This window comes from Aphis gossypii, chromosome 3 (assembly GCF_020184175.1).
Source record: "Aphis gossypii isolate Hap1 chromosome 3, ASM2018417v2, whole genome shotgun sequence".
In the NCBI taxonomy this organism is placed as follows: domain Eukaryota; kingdom Metazoa; phylum Arthropoda; class Insecta; order Hemiptera; family Aphididae; genus Aphis; species Aphis gossypii.
Genome location: NC_065532.1, coordinates 30,966,073 through 30,985,335, shown reverse-complemented (window position 1 = coordinate 30,985,335; position 19,263 = coordinate 30,966,073).

Below are 19,263 nucleotides of genomic sequence, written 5' to 3'. Positions count from 1 at the left end.
TCATTTTTACGACAGTGCATTATCGAAAAAATGCTACAGTGCAATGACATTTGGCCGATGTAGCTGCAGGAGCAGTCGGAGCACTCGCGGAACATTGTCGCGCGCCTTGTACACATATTTACATTCATAATACAATATATAGGTGTATAGTATATTCTATTATGTGCGTGATAAATTACAATATAATATCATATTATTATTATTATTATCGTTGTCGTTGTTTTCGTCAACAGAAGCTGTTGCACAGAAGTCGCGGGCTTTGGCCCGACGTAGACGCGTGTAAAGCGTTGGCATCTCGTCGCGCGCACACATATGATGGACAAAAAATACGTATGCCCAACTACCTATACGGACGAGTTTTTAACAATCGGGTGAAAATACAGTCGCGACGCGCGTTACGCGTTATAGTGACGCACGACGCTGTATAATAATAATACATAATATAGGTATAACTAATGATAATTCGTGCGTTGCGGGCCGTGCCAGGTAAAGAGAGAAAAAAAAAATACGGATAAACAGATAAATGCGGACACGTGCAACGACCCCATTACGCAGTGTTATATTACTCATTCTCATTACTCACTTATCGAGCTCGTGTTTTATATATATATATATATACGTACATATTATTATCATCCGGTCCCGTTAGGTTAGGATACGCGTGTATCCACTTCAACTGCGCGTCCGCAACGACTATAGTACGATTGGTTTACGTGTCATTATACGTTATAGCCGTTTGAGACGTTATGTAAATCGCATAAATTACCAGAGACGTCATATTATTATTGTATCGCCGCAGCAACGATAATGTGCACTTGGTTCGGTTCGGTTTGTTTTTGCTGTTTACCGCGACGACCACCGCTGCAGCAGCGGCGACCGGACGCGCGGTATAATAAATAATATACTATACACTGAGCGTACGCCGTTTAGCCGACGTATACAGCGGTGGACGTGATGTATTATTTTATTCGGCGACCGTGCGACGGCGTAGGGGGCAAGGGTGTGGTAAATGGGGTGAGTAAAAAGAGAACGACGAGGAGGGTTTGTGCACGCGGCATCGTCGTGTTATTATACTCTCTCCCGAGACATTGTAAAAGATCGAAATTTCAAGTGGAAATAATATAACAATCGGCCCGGCCGCGGAAAAAACGGATCGCACATTATCATCGATAAATGATAAATGATAATAATATATTATTATTATTATAATGTTGTATACGTTGGAAACGAACAGTGCTCATAATATTGTTGTCATACGCAGAGTCAAACACGACGTCGCGGCCGTATAAGAGCTCCGCATATACCGCCCATCATTTACAATAACATAATATAATACGTTCGTTTTTATACGGACGGACGGACGACCATCGTCGTCGTCGCAACCGGTTCGTATATTATTATTATAATAATATTATTATACACACAATATAAGAGAAGTCGGTCGTCCCAAAAGAGTGAGAGAGAGCGGGGACTAGAAAGAGACGGCAGCGACGGCGGCGTGCGAAGGGCTACTGGAAAATAATACGATACGGAACGCGTGATGCTTGCAGAGTGCGAGGTGGAGGTCAGGTCACCGTATATATACGTACATATTATTATTATCGTGTGTACGGTCGGCTCCCGCGAGACAGATATTTATTAATCGACCGATTGCACAGAATCCAGCAGCCGTATACACGCGTAGGTTACGATAATAAATAACAATAATAATAATATTAAAAAAGAGAGGTCAAGTGGGTACCGCTCTGCTGTGTACCTACATTGTAGGTGCCGTGTGGATCACTATTATGTATAATAGGAGTGTTCAGTTTAAATCCAATGACAGATATCGTTGTATACGAAAAACGATTCTGAACGGAGATGATTTGACAGCCTAGGATATTATATTATATTTTAAATATGCAGGAGTGGTGAAATAGGTGGTTTATGTTTTAATGACCCGAATACCCCAAAATCAAACCATCTATACAGAAAATGCCAATTTAAAGAACTAGTGCGTATTTCAAGTTCCTACGACTAGACATTTTTAACTTCGACAAACATCTAAAATTATTTGATGGGTAGTAAATCGTAATGTTTAACGAGTGAATAAAAAATTAAACTAAGGATAACATTTTTTTAATTGGCCAACTTTCGAGTTCTTTTATAAATATTGTAAGCCAAACTTGTGGAAAATCTTGTATTCAATTTTCAACTCTTAGCTACTTATACAACAATTTTTAAAAATTATACCTACAAAATAATTTTGTATATAATATATACATACATATACATATATGTATAATTTTGTAATATTTATGATTTTGTCAATATTTGAACTTCAAATTCTAACAAAAAAAAAAATTGTACATATGTATTCTTATAATTTTATCTTATATTTATGAGACTATTTATGAGGAACTTTGTATTAAATTTTAATATAAAACCATATAAGCTTAAAATATGACCCAAATACATTCCAAAAGCAAACAATTAAATTCCCATAAATGCAAAAAAAAAATTATTTTTTTAATATCCTATAAGCACAAATAAATGTTATTAAAATAAAGTGTATTTTATTTGTCATAGTCCGATAGTCGTTATTAATTGAGTTTTTACAGTAATATTATTAGGTAAAAATAATTTGAATTTTGAATTATTTTAAATTTGAAAGTATGATAAGTATTTTTATAATGACTAGGTATCTAATAATTAAACTTAGAAATTGAAGCTTACCGTTTTTAAGTAGTTCAATCTGGACATTTTTTCTATGTCAAATTCCATGTTTTTATATTGCATATGACTTTTAAGCTGTATGATTCGTAGCTTTTTGATTGAAGTTTTATGTAAACTTGTGCTTAAAAATTGATAGATGTATATTATAATTTACTTATTATTGTTTACTTTATTATTCACAGTTATATAATTCGAATAACTACAATTTATATTTACGATGAGCTACCAAATAGAAAATAATTGACGATTTTACCTTTTGGGTATCACCGTTCACTATTCATTTCACATTTATAAACGAGTGGAATATAGATAAATAATATTTAGATGTTCCTTGGAAATAATTTTATTCGTTCATCAACAACTAATTATTTCATGGAAGTATAAAGGCATACCAGTACCAGCCTGCTGTCTTACCCGGGTTTCATTTTAGTTTTCTTTTCGTTTTATATTTCAACAGTTGAGTTTTTCTCCGATCTTTAATTTCGTGTAATAATGTCAATTTATTACATTAATGGTTTCTTATAGTTTTAAATTGGTTTTGTGTTCTAAACCAAACGCAATCACGCGTGTGTCGCATTTTTTCGGGTGTTGATGTAATTAAACAATCAATCGCGACGGAATCGGTACGCGGAATATCAGATAGTCGTGCAGTCGGCAACCAGGTAATACTTATTTCGCTTGCACTATATTAACTATAGAAATATTATTATTATTCAAAATCTAAAACTTATAAATGTCTGGAGCGCGCGCTGGAACGATAATATTATTATTATGTAGTGATATTTTTGTGTATTTAAACTGTTGTTGTGAAATTTGCATTGATTTGATTTATAAAACGATAGTGTACCACACAAGACGAGCGGCGTTTTACTAAATCGTATAAACGTGTTATATATTATTTTACTATTAGTAGTGAGTTTTATATACCTAATTAATATGCGAAGCCTATCTCGTCCATCCGAGTTGACGGACGACGTACAAGCGATTAACGCGGCTCTTTCCCATCTGAATACGCGCCCATAACTTAATTTTCAAATTTCAATCATACTAATTTTAGTACTTTTTAGATTCTGGACAAAGTGATGAATGTTATTTAATTATTGTTCTCTTAAAAGTTCAATTGTTTGTGTTGATTTCAACATTTTCAACTATTATAACATAATGCTAAAACTTAGATTGTACTGACTATTACTGACCAATGACCATCAATACTATTAACAAAATTTTGTAAAACGCGAATCGTCTACGTATAGTTTAGTTGATTTTGTTTTACTCCGAAATGCATAAATAACTAAAATTATATTCATAATATAAAATATTGTATGTATAATTTAATGGTAAAAACTGTTAAGCTGGCCGGTTTAACCTCTTTAACCCCCTACTTAAAAAAAACTGTAATGTTTAAATTGTAAATACATGGCGTCCGGAGAGACTAAAATATATTTTGTCGTAGAATTTGTTTTACTCCAACGATTTATAATTTCATACGTATTTTAATGTAAAATATTCTGGGTAATATATTCGAGAGAAAATTGGTATAATAATTTAAAAAAAAAAAAACTCAATAAAATTGTTAGTAAAATAAACTCATGAAAATTTCTATTCGGTAAAACTAAATTTAATATTAAAAATATTTATATACTCGTCTTAAAAGAAACCCATTAAATTATTATGATCACGTAATAAACACTAAAATGACCTTGAGTGGTACACAGTAGATACTATATAGCTAGTATATATACAATTGTAACTACATTCATCTGCACGTCGAAAATTCTAAATTATGATGTGATACTTGCCAGCGTGAAACGTGATAAACATCTTTCGATAAAAAAAAATGTCGATTGTCAATTTATTTAGCTACCATTACAATTCGTTTTGGAACAATAACGTTAATACGTAATTTGGAACCGTATTGGCCGTATATCAGCAGCTCTTCTGTGAACGTTATACGCGTACTATATAATGTATGCATTATATAAATTATATATGTATAATACATTAATACTATGTATTACGAGATTTAGGCTGTCGCTTGTTGGAACACCACACATGCATATACACTGCACATGTGCAACAGTCGTATAATTTAATATTATATATACTTCTATACAAGCGCGTTTGGTCTCGAGAAAAGGAAAAAAAAATAAAAATCAGGAGCGGTATATGATATTTAATACGCTCGTCGTAGTCCTATGTTTCACAAGAACTACAAATCTATAGCTTACAAATAAGCGATATTATTTTGTGTCTAAAAATGTTACGTGATTTTATCGTATCGATCAATGTTGTTTAAAATTTGATACAGTCGTCCTCGTGACGTGTCGCTTTAGACGTTTCTCGATAATTTTTTTTCTCATTAGTTTTCATCAGTATATTATTATAGTTATACCTTATACGTAATTACCAGTAGACGTATTTATATTTGCACAACTACAATAATAGTGTAGTTATACATATAATGTCGTATTCATGACGTATTATAATGCAAGGGATGTATAAGTTAGTAATATAAAAAAGATTTAAAATAAAAATATAATAAAATAAATGTATACATATAGATTATAGGTATATTATTCTGTTTGGCCGTAGTTTTGTTTATATATAGTATTAAAATACATATTTAAATTAGATTTTCATGAAAATATGTTCGCATATAAGTAAAAAAAACCCTAAGCTTAGAAATTGATTGATATATTTTAAGAAATATAAGTGGTAGACGAAATTTGAAAATCTATGAAACATACGATTCTTATAGATGAAACCCAAAACCCATTTATTTATATTGCTTGGCCAAAAACAAAAAGGTAGATTTTTGGTGGAAACGGACAGTTTTTGTGACCTACGCAGAATACCCTATTTAATATAATATAAAATATTTATAACTTCTTTTTTTAATTCTCAAAGGCTTATAAGGCTATATAACCATGTATAGTCTTCACCCTGCATAAAATTCTTGTACCTACTTGCACGCGAGTGCGCTACTGTGAATATTCGATGCAAAATGATTTTAGTATCAGAGATGTGTCAGTTTCTAAAACACACGTGGTCTCTGTCCGCGAGTCCCTCGTGGCACTCGAATCTGACAACGTACGAGAAATCCACCGAACATATTGTACTCGGGCACGGGTCCAATTGTAAAACTTTTTTTCCTTCTTATTCTCTCTCTATAATATATATATATATATATATTCAATATTCCCTTCGAACACACAGACCTTCACTCTCGTCTCCGCAACACATTATATATTTATAAAACTCAGAATTAATATTAAACCTCCTACTATATTATACACACACACACATATATATATATATATATATATATATATATATATATATATATATCTATAAAATAATAAAAATAATAATTATTATTATAACTGAACTGCCGTTATATACGCTCTCGTTCAAACAGGCCACGCACGGAGATGATGTCTGTCAGTGTCGATATAAGACGATAACGCGCTTATATTGCTATGTGTGGTGAGCAGATGCTCTAAACAAGATGTATGAGTATATTAAATTATGAATTTATAATGCATATTATAATATATAAAATTGCTACAATTTATAATAATCTGTACAAAAATATTATGTGCGAGTGTTTCACCGTGCAGACTCGTTTGACCTATTTGTAAAAGATTTGTGTTATGTTGTCGTTAATAAATAGACTAAACATAATAATATAACACGGTTAGACATATTCGTACAACAGGAACGTTGGTAATTTTTATTTATTTGTTTTTCTACAAGACTTGGACAATATACGAGTTGTTTTCATCGCGTGCAGAATGCAGATCGCTGATTTTAGACGAATCGATATAATAATAAATATATATAATATATTATACACACCGCATAAACGCATAATAACAGTTAGTATAATACGTCAGCGATATCGAAGAGACAGTGTGCGACTATCTGCGAATCCAATTTGGTCCGAATCCAAGTGCAATAAGTTATATACGTGCGTAAGTACACTCTTCTACCACCTCCACTTCGGCGATCGGGCTACACACGGTTTATCCCCGTAGAGTTTGGATTCCGTTTTATTCGACGTGAGGTCTAATGCCATTTATTTCTCGTCAAAATCCCCGGTTCGGACTTCGGGGCCATATTTTTCATTCTCGTTTTTTCGTCGCATCAAACACCATTTTTTTGATTGGCACTTACTACTGCTTACATAATGCAGGTGTATTTCTCAGTATTTGTACAGGTAATATTAGGTATACATACCTCTTCCTAAACGCGAAGGACGCATAAACGTCATCGTCGTCGTCATTATTGGCGGCTGTAGCGCGGCCGGAGAGCTGCAATCGGATACGCGAGGCCTTGAATTAAAAAAAAAAATAAAATAAAAAACCGAAAATATATATTGCCCGTATAATATTCGATTCGTTTCGCCGCCCGCTCTAATGAACGGAAAACCCTAGATATATATTTTAAGTGTACGTGCACGCGGTGTATTATATGCTTACATGGCTATATATTATATTATAATGCCGCAGAGTTCAGAACGTCTCACGATAGCAGCGGCGCGGCGGTTGCTGCGGAGATGAAACATAATACTCTTATCAGTATTGAATTTTATCAACTATATAAGTACCTACCTACTGCAACTATCTCGCGTTACGCCTAATTTATGTAACATTATAGTATACGTATATAAATTATAATATGTTAACGGTAATAAACGCGAAACTATTATTATATCGTATACCGAAAGAAGTTTGCGACGAGTATTTATTTTCAAATAAAAATATGCGTATAAATATGCGGTGCGCGGCTGCATCTTACAGCATCAGCAATAAAACACGTACAAAAACCGTTTGTAGAGAATATGATCGAAAGGCTAGTGTAAAAAAATCGAAATTCAATAACGATTATATACCTTTTGTGTTTATAGTACAATTTGTTATTATAAACAATATAATAATCATAAGTCATAACAATTGTTTATTACACGCGTTGAGATAGAATTTCGACACGAATCGAGTTAGCTATACCTACCTACGACGTTCGGTACAATTATTGGTAATAATATCACATAATGGACGACGTGCCTTTAAAATGTGCTGTGCAGCGGGCAGCGTGGACGTTGCACAAATGCATTTACGTTCCGGACACGCACAATTGATCCGGACTGTCAACGCGCTGTTGCGTCTCAGTGGACGCCGTTATTAAGGTCACGACGTAGGTATACCGTGATGGACCATTAGAACGAGAATTCGTAAAAAGAAAAAAAAATATAAGATACGATTTAATTAAAAACGTATGCGGTCGCTGGCGCACAGATGTCACTGCGAGATAACGTGCACGCATAATATTATAATTTATACATTATTATTTTAACAGTAATAATAATAATAATAATAATAGTAATATAGAAGTAATAATAACTTAGTAGTTTATAGAATATTGGCGCACCTCGAACGAGTAAAAAAAATAATATAGGAAACCGTAAAAACGGTTAATCGGGTGATACGGCGAATAATAATAAAACTTAGGTATGGGTTAAGTCGTATATACGATAAAACTGGTCGTCACGATAATCATGTATGAATAATAATATCAGCGAACACATAATATTATAACGATATAATAATATTATAATAAATACCCATTAGATATACTAGACAGTTGCATTAACAGCGTGTCGTGTACTTCTGGAAGCGCGCCGTTTGTACCTATGTATACTATATATTCATAATAATATAATATGCCTATGGGTAGTCTCGTTACGCGCGTGGGACGGTCAAAAGTGAAAGAGACCTTTTTCGTCGTGTCTATACGTAGCAGACGTAGCCCGTCGTCGTCGTCATCGTCGACGATTTCCAAACGTTGTTTTGCTGCACAATCAAAACGTCTATAATTCATAATATTAAATATTATTATAAATGTATATTAAATAGGCACACACGCACATTTAAATTATACATATATTATAATAATAATATATTAATATTGTAATCGATCGATCTGAATTAGATAATATATTATACCTATTATAATACTAGTCAGCGGAGCAGAGCTCGGGCGGGCGTGCGGCGTTCCAATTTTTTTTCAGTCATTAGCAACGATTTCGATACGAGAGCTAAATTATACATAATATTAAAATATTATATGTAGGTACATATCTTTATTATAATACGTGTATAGCCGGTAAGTTATCTTACACGTGAGTAGTTTTTCTAGTTTTGTCCACTCTAAATGTATAATATATAACATTTTATAATACATAATATATACGTCACGCGGTCGAAGTTATATTATACGTACAGCTCCACGATCCCCTAAGGTCGGTCCGTGTGTATCGGATCAATTTTTTTTTTATTATTATTATTATTTCGGAGGCCATTAACACAGGCACGGTCGGCCGGCCGACCGTCTTGTATATATACTCGCGCAGTTGTATCTATATACGTTGTACGCCCACGGTTCGTATATTATAATATTATCATTATCATATTATTATAATACACGTTACGACATCGAATCGGACGTCCCCGGCCGTACGTATGATATATTTCTATTTCTATACGGAGGAGCGTTTGTATATTTATTTATTGTACATATATATTATAATACGCGTGTGTATACAATCATATCGTGTGTGCATGCGAAGCCGAGAAATCCGATTTCGACTGACCCTTTGATATTTTTCACACACACATACACACGATAATATACAATGCCCGCGTTATATTATGTACCTATTCGGAACACGAACCGTCCGCGTGTATATATTGTTGTGCGTATACGAAAGCGATGCACTCCGCCGCGCTTATATAGTCGTATAATGCGCTGCGTATTATTTATATTATTATAATATACATATATATATAAAGCAGTCCGAGCGGACGTGTTTTTTTCTCTCCCACAAACTCGATTTTGAATCCTCTCGAAAACAGTGCGCGATCGTATTATTCATTTCGAAATGCTCGACGCACATCGTTTTGAGTTCGTTTCGTTTGGTCAAGGCCAGTTGTAATGCTCGGTATCATATAATATATATATTTATATTATGTGAGTCGTATGCGTACCGTACACTATATTATATACTACCTAACCTAACCCATACGGTATTTGTATGCGTGCGTCTTGTCCGCGGGCGCAAGGTCGCAGTGTAACCACCGAATTTGACGCCCGAAAAGAATAGTAATAATAACATGACAATAAAAGTACGCCGGCTTGTACTAAGAAAAACACGTTTTATGAACGTCGTAAACACTATTTTTGCGATCATCCTACAGGTTTATAATAATATTATCATTGTAAGACCGTACTGCAGTCGGTAATCGAATTCAATTACAAAACATATTATTACAGCGAGTTAAGTTCATAAAACGGATTTTACGTGCACGATAAAACATGACACATTAAGCGTAAATATAATATAAATAGGTATATTATTCGAAAATTTAAAATAAATTTAAAAAATAAATACATAGGTACTTGTCCAGAAAGTGAATGTTAAATGTTATTAAAATTTAATCGCTTAAAATTTCAGGATATTAATATGATACGTTATCACTTTATCAGTATATCGCACTTATCACAGCAGTAAGCACATGATACTATAATTATAAATTATACTTGTACATTTTTTTTATCCAGAAAAAGATATATCAAACAAAATTGCGAATCCGATTCTAAGGTTTCTTATTTTCTCTATCGAATTTAATGATAACAAATGTACTCGTATAATGAGTTTTATATTTTAATTTATAAAATGTGTAAATTGTTATTATTTGTTTTCAAATACCTTATTGGGTCTTTATAATTTTCTCATAATGATTACCAAAATACTGTAATATAATAAGTTGGGACTGAAATTAAAAGGGTCTGTCTGATTAGTAGGGTAGTCTGCAAAAGGGGATTTAAGGATTAATTTCTCTAGATATTTCAAAAACGTATAAATAGAATGGGAAAAATAATACGGTCGGCCCTTTTAGCTTAGGGCACATAAGCATAATATGATTGCGTAAAAAGATTGCACTTACTTTACTGCGCTGAAACATAAATTACGTCTAAGATATAAAATATCAAAAACATATAAAACTATTAATTATACGTTCTTTTTTATAGCATGCTTGATGCTATGATAAAGTAATGTATAATGTATATATATATTATATAAATATTAATTGGATTATTTCGTACACCGTTCATATAGCATTTTCGTGCTATCGACTGTGTGAAACAAATACATCGTAAATCAATTCGTCGTCGAAAAATAAAGGTTTCCTCGTTAAGACACACACAACGCATATAGAAGGGAAAAATCATGTTTTGAAATAAAATAAAATTATTCGCTGAGATTCGAAAACAATAAAAAGTGTCCCGACATTCATAATATGATTTATTATTCAGCGGGGGTGTGTTTTTGAACGGGATTTCAAATGATTCATTTCGAACCTTTATATGATGTGAAGCATGTCGTTCGAGGAGTAGGTAAAAAAAAATCATAATCTGTAGATTCTACGCACAAATTCTGAAAAAAAAAAATATTATTTAAACTATCTTATTAACAAATATAGTTGTAATCTCGTAGGTATCAACCGTGATTGAAAATAATAATATAATATGAAACGTCGTAAATGAAAACAGACTGCTTAATATCATAATTTATACTACACGAGCGGGCTGCTATGTCACATCCGATATCGTCGGTGTGGTTTTCGATTTTCGGATACCGTACAATATCAGAGTAATTCTACAGTTGGAATCGCAAAACGGCGCAGTGCGTGTTCAAATTTTACGACCAAACGTCGTGTTCTTAGACGGTTTTCGACTGGAAAACATATTATAACTATTATTATAATGTCCGTGCGCGCGTGTGTGTGCGTGTACCGTCATACTTGACGTTTTTACGACGACCACGTTCACGGTCGAGCCGGAGTTTGGTTGTTTTTTTCGTGCTCCCGCAAAACTATACGCAGACCTCTACCAGACGAAGGAATTGCGAGACGCAAGACAGAACCGACAAACGCTTATAATAGTTCTCTGCATCGTATTTTTTCCTTTCGAAATTCGCTGTATATAACAATCATAATACATATATATGTATGTATATTGTACACGCGCCTCGAATATTCGACCTGGCCTAGCGTTTTTTTTTTTCGCTTTTCAAAACAATTTTTTTATGGCTTAAGCCGCTTAAAAAATTAACATAACAGTGTATCGGCTGCCGCAGTTGTCGTGCTGCAGTGTGCGCGTGTGTGTGTGTTTGGTTTATGATAAAATGTGGGACGATATTCATGTTTCAATGGGTCTCCGTTCGGAACGGGCAGATGAATACGCGTATAGTGTGTGTGTGTGTGTGTGTGTGTGTGTGTGTGTGTGTGTGTGTGTGTGTACGCGTTCGCAAACATACGTCGCGCAGCGTTCTCGAACGGGCGGGCGGTCGCGCGCGTGTAAAGAATTTGCACCGGTCACACACGGACCAGCTGTTTAGGCGTTTATTTCTTTTCTCTCTTTTTATTTTTTTTATTTTAATTCGTTGGCAATAAAAAAATAATGACGATAATAACGCGTTCTCTCTCATTCTCATTCCCCCGCTCACTCTCTCACCTTCTATCTCTATTTCTGTTTTTCTGGCGCTATTTGGTCTCCGTCATCGTCTTTTGCAGCGTATGTACCCTTATATATAATTTATTATATATATATATAAGCAACATGGTATAATAATATACCAAAACACCTGTTGTCGCGCGGTCGTATATTTCGACCGAATTACACACCACACATGATGTATATAATATTAATACATATAGCATACCGGCGAGTATACTATATTATTATATACCTATCACATTGCACGAACCATCGAATATTATACTTTTTCGTCGTCCTCGTCGTGCGACGGGATTTTTGATTTACTATATAAATAATATACGAATTATATTATATTTTGTAGGGGAGTAGGAGAAAAATACAACGTTACATCGCGAGAGAATCGAGACGCCCGCGGCCATCACGATTTGTAAAATAAAAAAATAATAATAAATATAAAAGGTCTAAATCTGTGTTTGATGGATGCGTATTACTAGCCATGTCTTCCATGCACACGTGCACGGCGTGTTACCAGTTTGGTCCAGTGTGCGTATGTAATCGTGTTTTGAAATCGATTTCGTCGGTCTATTTGCCGCCGACGCCGCCGCTTTTCGTGTGTCATATAGGTACACATATAAAGTGCAGTAACGCATCATATATATATTATATACATGTATATATAAGTTAGTACATGAATAAATACGAACCAACATAATAACACAGATATATTATACATGATGTAAGTTTGTGTATACAATATATATATGTATGTTTAAGTACTATGTATATTTTAAAATACTTTTAACTTGTGTGCGTGGGTGTGTTATATAGGCCGATAGAAGTGTATATGGAGATATCGCATTGGCTGTAATAAATTGCTACTGAATTATAAAATACGAATACCTTCGATACTTATTCGGAGCGAAATTATCACATTGTGTGTATAGGTATTGTATATTATATACGCTCAAAAACTGAGAAAAATCCGAGGCTTACACTTTTTTGATGTCAAGTTCAATTTAGTTTGCCACCCACTGTTGAGTTTATATACAAAGATTCGATACGCAGGTACTGAATTATAACTATAGCTTATAGATAAACCATTTTTCGTTTTTAACTTGTTGCCTATAGCTCAATTCGACATGCCATCGCGGTTTGTAATTCAGTTTTTCTTTAATTTTGATTCGAATGAATAAACAAAACAATTTTCGATGGTCATTGTTGTTGTAATTACTAATTACAAATTACTAATTTGTAATCCGTCCACGAATTAATTGGGATCGGTCACCGCATCGAGTAATTATACCTTCGATAATGACGACAACGACAACACATATTATTCTAATGTAGGCAGTGGATGCTTTGTATACAATTTTATAAATAATTCGAATGTAGTGTAATAAGAAAAATAAAACCTGTCAACAAATAATGATAGAAGTATAGAATTGACATTTAGTGACATAGTTAATTGAAGTTTTTTGGTAAAATTATAATATTGTCTTATATGAAATTGTATTATTTCATTTTAAAAAATATTATATTTTATGTGTTCTTAAAATGTTGATAGCATTTTGTAACGCTTGTAAGTCGTTATACATCATAATAACATGTCAGTTCATATTTAATTTGTCAATTTTTTAAGCTCATTGGGACATTTCATCTAGTGTATTAGTATATTATAATATGATTGTATAGCATGTATTTGTATTTTGTAATGAATTCGTGAAGTTTATTTATTGCCATCGTTCTGAAAACTAGACATTATTATATATAATATAATTGTGATGAGGCTCTTGGTAGTTGTAAATCTCACACTTATCCAAATACGGCATAACAAAATATAAAGCATAAATAAAAAATCTTGCCTAACAATTTATAATAAAATGAAAAGGTTTTGATCGTAATTTGCAGGAAATTCTTAAAATGGCACAGTAAATCTAAGTTTTTGAATTACTGATGTAATTATGGTCTTTATTAAGTATACCTAAGAACTAAGAAGGCTTAAAACTTTCAAAAGACAGAGTATGAATAAATACATAATTAAAGAATCAAGTCTAGATAAGCAAACTAGGTGTATTCTGTATATAACATTATAACGTGTTGTTGCTGGTTTCGTTTCGTGCTGTCTTCTCGTTCACTGTGATTTGCGTTTTACCGAGGGAAGATCCTTTGACGACCGCTAAAACATTTCATTTTTTTTCTTGCGTGTAACTTATCTCTCCTTATTATTATGCTCACACACCGCCCCGCCATCTCGATGACTTTAATATATGTATACCATACCAGCATTCATGTATAATATACGGGTGCTGCAGTAATTTTTCAGTTCTAATTTTGACAGTTGCAGCCGTTCTGTGGTTCGGAAATTCATATTAGAAATAATATCTCCGCCCAAGTCTCTAGACCTACATCAGTCACGCGTCCAAATCGCCCTGCAGTTTCATAAAACGCCCTCACCTCTGCATCATTATTCGCACACCGTCCGATTACAATTTATAGTACTATGTATTATTAAACTGCTACAGGTCGATTATAAAGATGTACCTACTGCGGTGCTGTACTCGCTGAAAATGGTTTTCAGGACGAAAAAACATACGCGTTAAGCAAGTCGTAACATTAAATCATAGCTAACGTATAATGTGATCTAAGGTCGCATAAGTTAATAACACGTACAGCGGCTGTAGGATATTATTATTATTATATTATATTCCTACACGGCTGTGACGCTAAATATAAACGTAACTTTATAGGTAGTACGCGCCGTCGCAGTCAGTTTTATTAATATATTTCAAGTTTATTATAATAATTTTGCACAGCGATCCGAATGCTTTGTAAAGTAATATAATCCTATATAAACCGATAATTTTCTTTGGATTTTATGAGTGCGATGAATACGACTTACTGTACACGTATGTAATATATTATATATATATATCATATTAAATACATTATTATAATACACATGCACACATAATGCGTGTACACTGTACACACACGTTTATGATGTTTTGTAATCGCGAGACGACGGCCGAGCGGATTAAAAGTACCTACCTAACGTGCACGCACTCCCCCGCGCGAAACGCAGCAAAACGTGTTCTACTGGTTTTTTATTATTATTATTTTTTTTTTTATTGCATATCGTTTGACATTTCCCCGTTCGGCGAGCGGCGGCCCGCGGGCAATATCAGACGCGGTCTCGCGTTTCGATCGGACATAATGGAAACGCGCGCGTCGTATTTCCATTCAATTTGGCATGGAACACTCCTCGTTATTATTGTGCCATGATAATAATAATAATAATTGCGATGCATTGCCGCCGTGTAAAAATCGAGTGCCTACTTCAACTGCGCTGCTACTGCGGCGTATTGTGCATTTGTTCACGGGTAAATCGCTTTAAATCCTGAGCTGAGCCGGTATACGACTATTGCATTATAGGGTCATAGGGATAGATAATATTATAATATATATATACTGCATAAATCTACCGCTGTTGCTGCATTGTAATATAGAAAGCTTCGATTCGAGACTCTTTTCGACATCACGATCTATAATACGCGTATGTTTCGCGCACGACGTAAACGCGTGTATTATAATACCTAATAATATAATTAATAATATTATATGTTATTTGTAATAACATTTTGCGGGCGTGTGGAAATAAAATTACGTCTAATTTAATCGAACGTTTTCGATTTATTCGTGTTTTCGTGTTGGGTAACAAATACTGTACCGTCGTATATAATATAATGACGTTATGAACGGTTTAAAATGTTATTCAAAACACAAAATATGGCCGTACACGTGCACATGTCTTTTAATAGTATTATTATTATTATTATTTATTAACATTATAATTAGTTTTCTTATATGGTGTTTCTATTAAATGGATATAGGTTAGGTTAGGGTATTACATATGATATTGTAATCATTACAAGTATGCACTGTTGAAGACCGAATACATATTTAGTCTTCAAATTCGTCTACTGTTTTGAATCAATAATATGTTATATTAATTTGTTTTTCATCGTTTTGTATATGCGTTACTAGTTTACCAGACACTAAACCATGTGTGAAAGATTAGTCTATTTTGTCGACATTTCGTTCGGAAACTTGTTATTTGTTTGGGTTATGCAGTGTTAGACGTGCCCACCGCAATACAGCCGCCGCTTACAAGTCCTGTAAAATATAAATATTTTGTAATTTTTCCGTGCGTGAGGTCTGTTACGAAATACCTATATTTATTTAAAACGCCTGCCAAAGTCGGCTCACGAATAAGTCGCTTGTGATAAGAACGAATGACAAGTTACGTGGTCGAACGTCGTTACAGGTGTCCCACAGTGTTTGGATTTGTTTTCACTAGTGATGGTAAGAAATAGCAATAGCAGCTATAATAGCACTGCTATTTTACTTTAGCAATCGCAGACTGCTATTTATTGTAAATAATAGCAGTGATTGCTAAAATTTGTATAGTACATTTCAGTTTCTTGTGATTTCCTACACTGTAATAACTAATAAGCAGTAGCAGACCAGCAGAGCTGTTGTTATAATGAAATAAATAGCATTTAGCAGTATAGCAACATTAGCAACCATACGGCGCGCGGTGGCGTCATCATGCACATTGCGCGCGCATATACATTACTATGTATATTGTATATTATTATCAGCAAACAGCAATATCTATTGGCTATTACCTAATGAGGATTAGATAGGAGTACTGTAGTACCTACTATAGTTTTATATAATCTGTGTCTTGTGATAGCACGGCTTAAGTCGTTTGAGATAATAATATAGTAATTTGTAATAAACATCAATATAATACATTATACTCAATACTCATTATAGTCATTATACTTAAATTGTGCTTGAATTAATTAGAATCAAAGTATATTATCTTAAATCGCAGTCATGTGTTTAACATTTTATCCTGGATCTGTAGTAGTGTAGTTAGGAATGGAATGTGGATACTGGATAGCGGATAGTGTTGAACTGTGGACTGATTACTGATGTGAATAATAAATAATACACCATACCTACATAGTACATGACAAATAAACAAATTGTAAGTACACCTAAAATTGTAATTAAGTACCTATTAAATGATAAAACAAAATACTGTAAACAAATTTCAACTTAATCATAGACTCTTAAATAATATAAAATTGTATTAAACAATATATCCTTATTCTTTATGTGTTTTGATTTAAAAAAAGTAGCATTTCTACTTTATTGCTGCTAAGTCTACTTCGACGGTCACTGATAAGTAACCCAGCCTTTGAAAATACGCGTTCACAAGGCACCGATGTACCAAGACAGCAAAGTGTTTTTCTGGCAAGCTGACTCAAATATGGATAATTATACTTGTTATCCTTCCACCATTTTAATGCATCAGTATTGCGGTTCTGTATAGCATCTTCTAAGTACCTCTGTACCTCTATAATAGCTCTAGAGGTGTTGGTTCCTGTAGGTTGAACTTGGGCCACTTTTGAGTCAATCGAACTCCAAATTGAAAAACCTTTTTCATTTTCTGTTGATGTAGCGGTAGATGTAGGTTGCACTTCATAGTCTTTCCTGTTATCTGATATTATTGATGCAGTTCTTTGAATAATGTCACTTTTAATTGTTTGAAGGAGATTTTCAGTGAACGGGATATTTTTAAAACGTGGATCAAGCAATGTACAGCGGGCCAAAGTCTTACTACTAATAATGGAACCCCAACGATCTTTATCCTGCATTCCAGATAATAATTTGTCTACAACTTTGTTTACTCTTGTATGGTACTTTTCTTTTTGGAGTTGGTTGCATACATTTTTAAGCCCTTCTGATAATATAATTACTAAAGAAGCTGTCATGTATTTATCTCCACTTACAGCTTTTGTAGCCTCTTCAAAAGGTCGTAACACTATGCAAAGTTCTCTTGTTACTTTCCATTCTTCGACACTTAGTCCTTCAGGAGGATTATCTAACAAACCTAGAGTTCCACGAATAGAGCTTTCAAGTTCGACCATACGCTCGATCATATATAGGGTTGAATTCCAGCGGGTACTGACATCCTGAAGAAGCTTTTTCGGTTCTTTTGCACCATTGCTTATTTGGTAATTAATAAGTTTTTTATTTGCAGTTGTACTTTTTCTGAAATGGGTCACAATCGTTTTAATTTTTTCTATAAGGTTAAATTCAATTTTTAAAGCCCCTTGAACAATCAAATTTAACGTGTGGGCAAAGCATCCAAAATGTTTTAACTCAAGTTTGGTTAAAGCACTTTTTATATTGTTTGCGTTATCTGATACTGCAAAACAAATTTTTTTTTCTAAATCCCATTCTTCTAATGTCATTGTTATTTTTATGCTTAAATTTAAACCTGTGTGGCTTTCAGAAAATTCATGGCAACCAAGCAAAACAGATTTCAGACTGAAATTTTTGTCAATAAAATGAAATGTAATAGCGATATAACCCATATTACTCCTGGATGTCCAGCAATCAGTCGTAATGCAACCACATTCAGCTTCAGCTTTTATCATTTCCTTCGTTTCATTTAAACATTTTTGATACAATGCTGGTATGTATACTTTAGACAATGTATGTCGATTCGGAATCTTATATGAAGGATTTAATAGATTAACGAAATGTCTGAAGCCTTCGTCTTCAACTATCTTAAAAGGTTGAAAATCTTTTGTTATCATTTTTATAAGGGCATCATCAATTTTCTTTTGTGTGTCAAATGTCATTTTTCTAGGTACATATTCTGAAATGTTAGTTTGTTTTCTTTTACGGATATTAACTATTGGACTTTGAATGGACGTTGATGGAGTTGGAATTTCATGAGATGTTGATGCAGTTGGATTTTGAATGAGTGTGGTTGGAGTTGTGTTTGGTATATTTAAAGAAGATGTGGGAAATTGATCACTAGAAGTTTGACCTGGATCGTCAACGATTTCTTCGTTCGACTACAGAAAAAGAAACATTTATTTAATAATTTAGTGAGTTTACCTT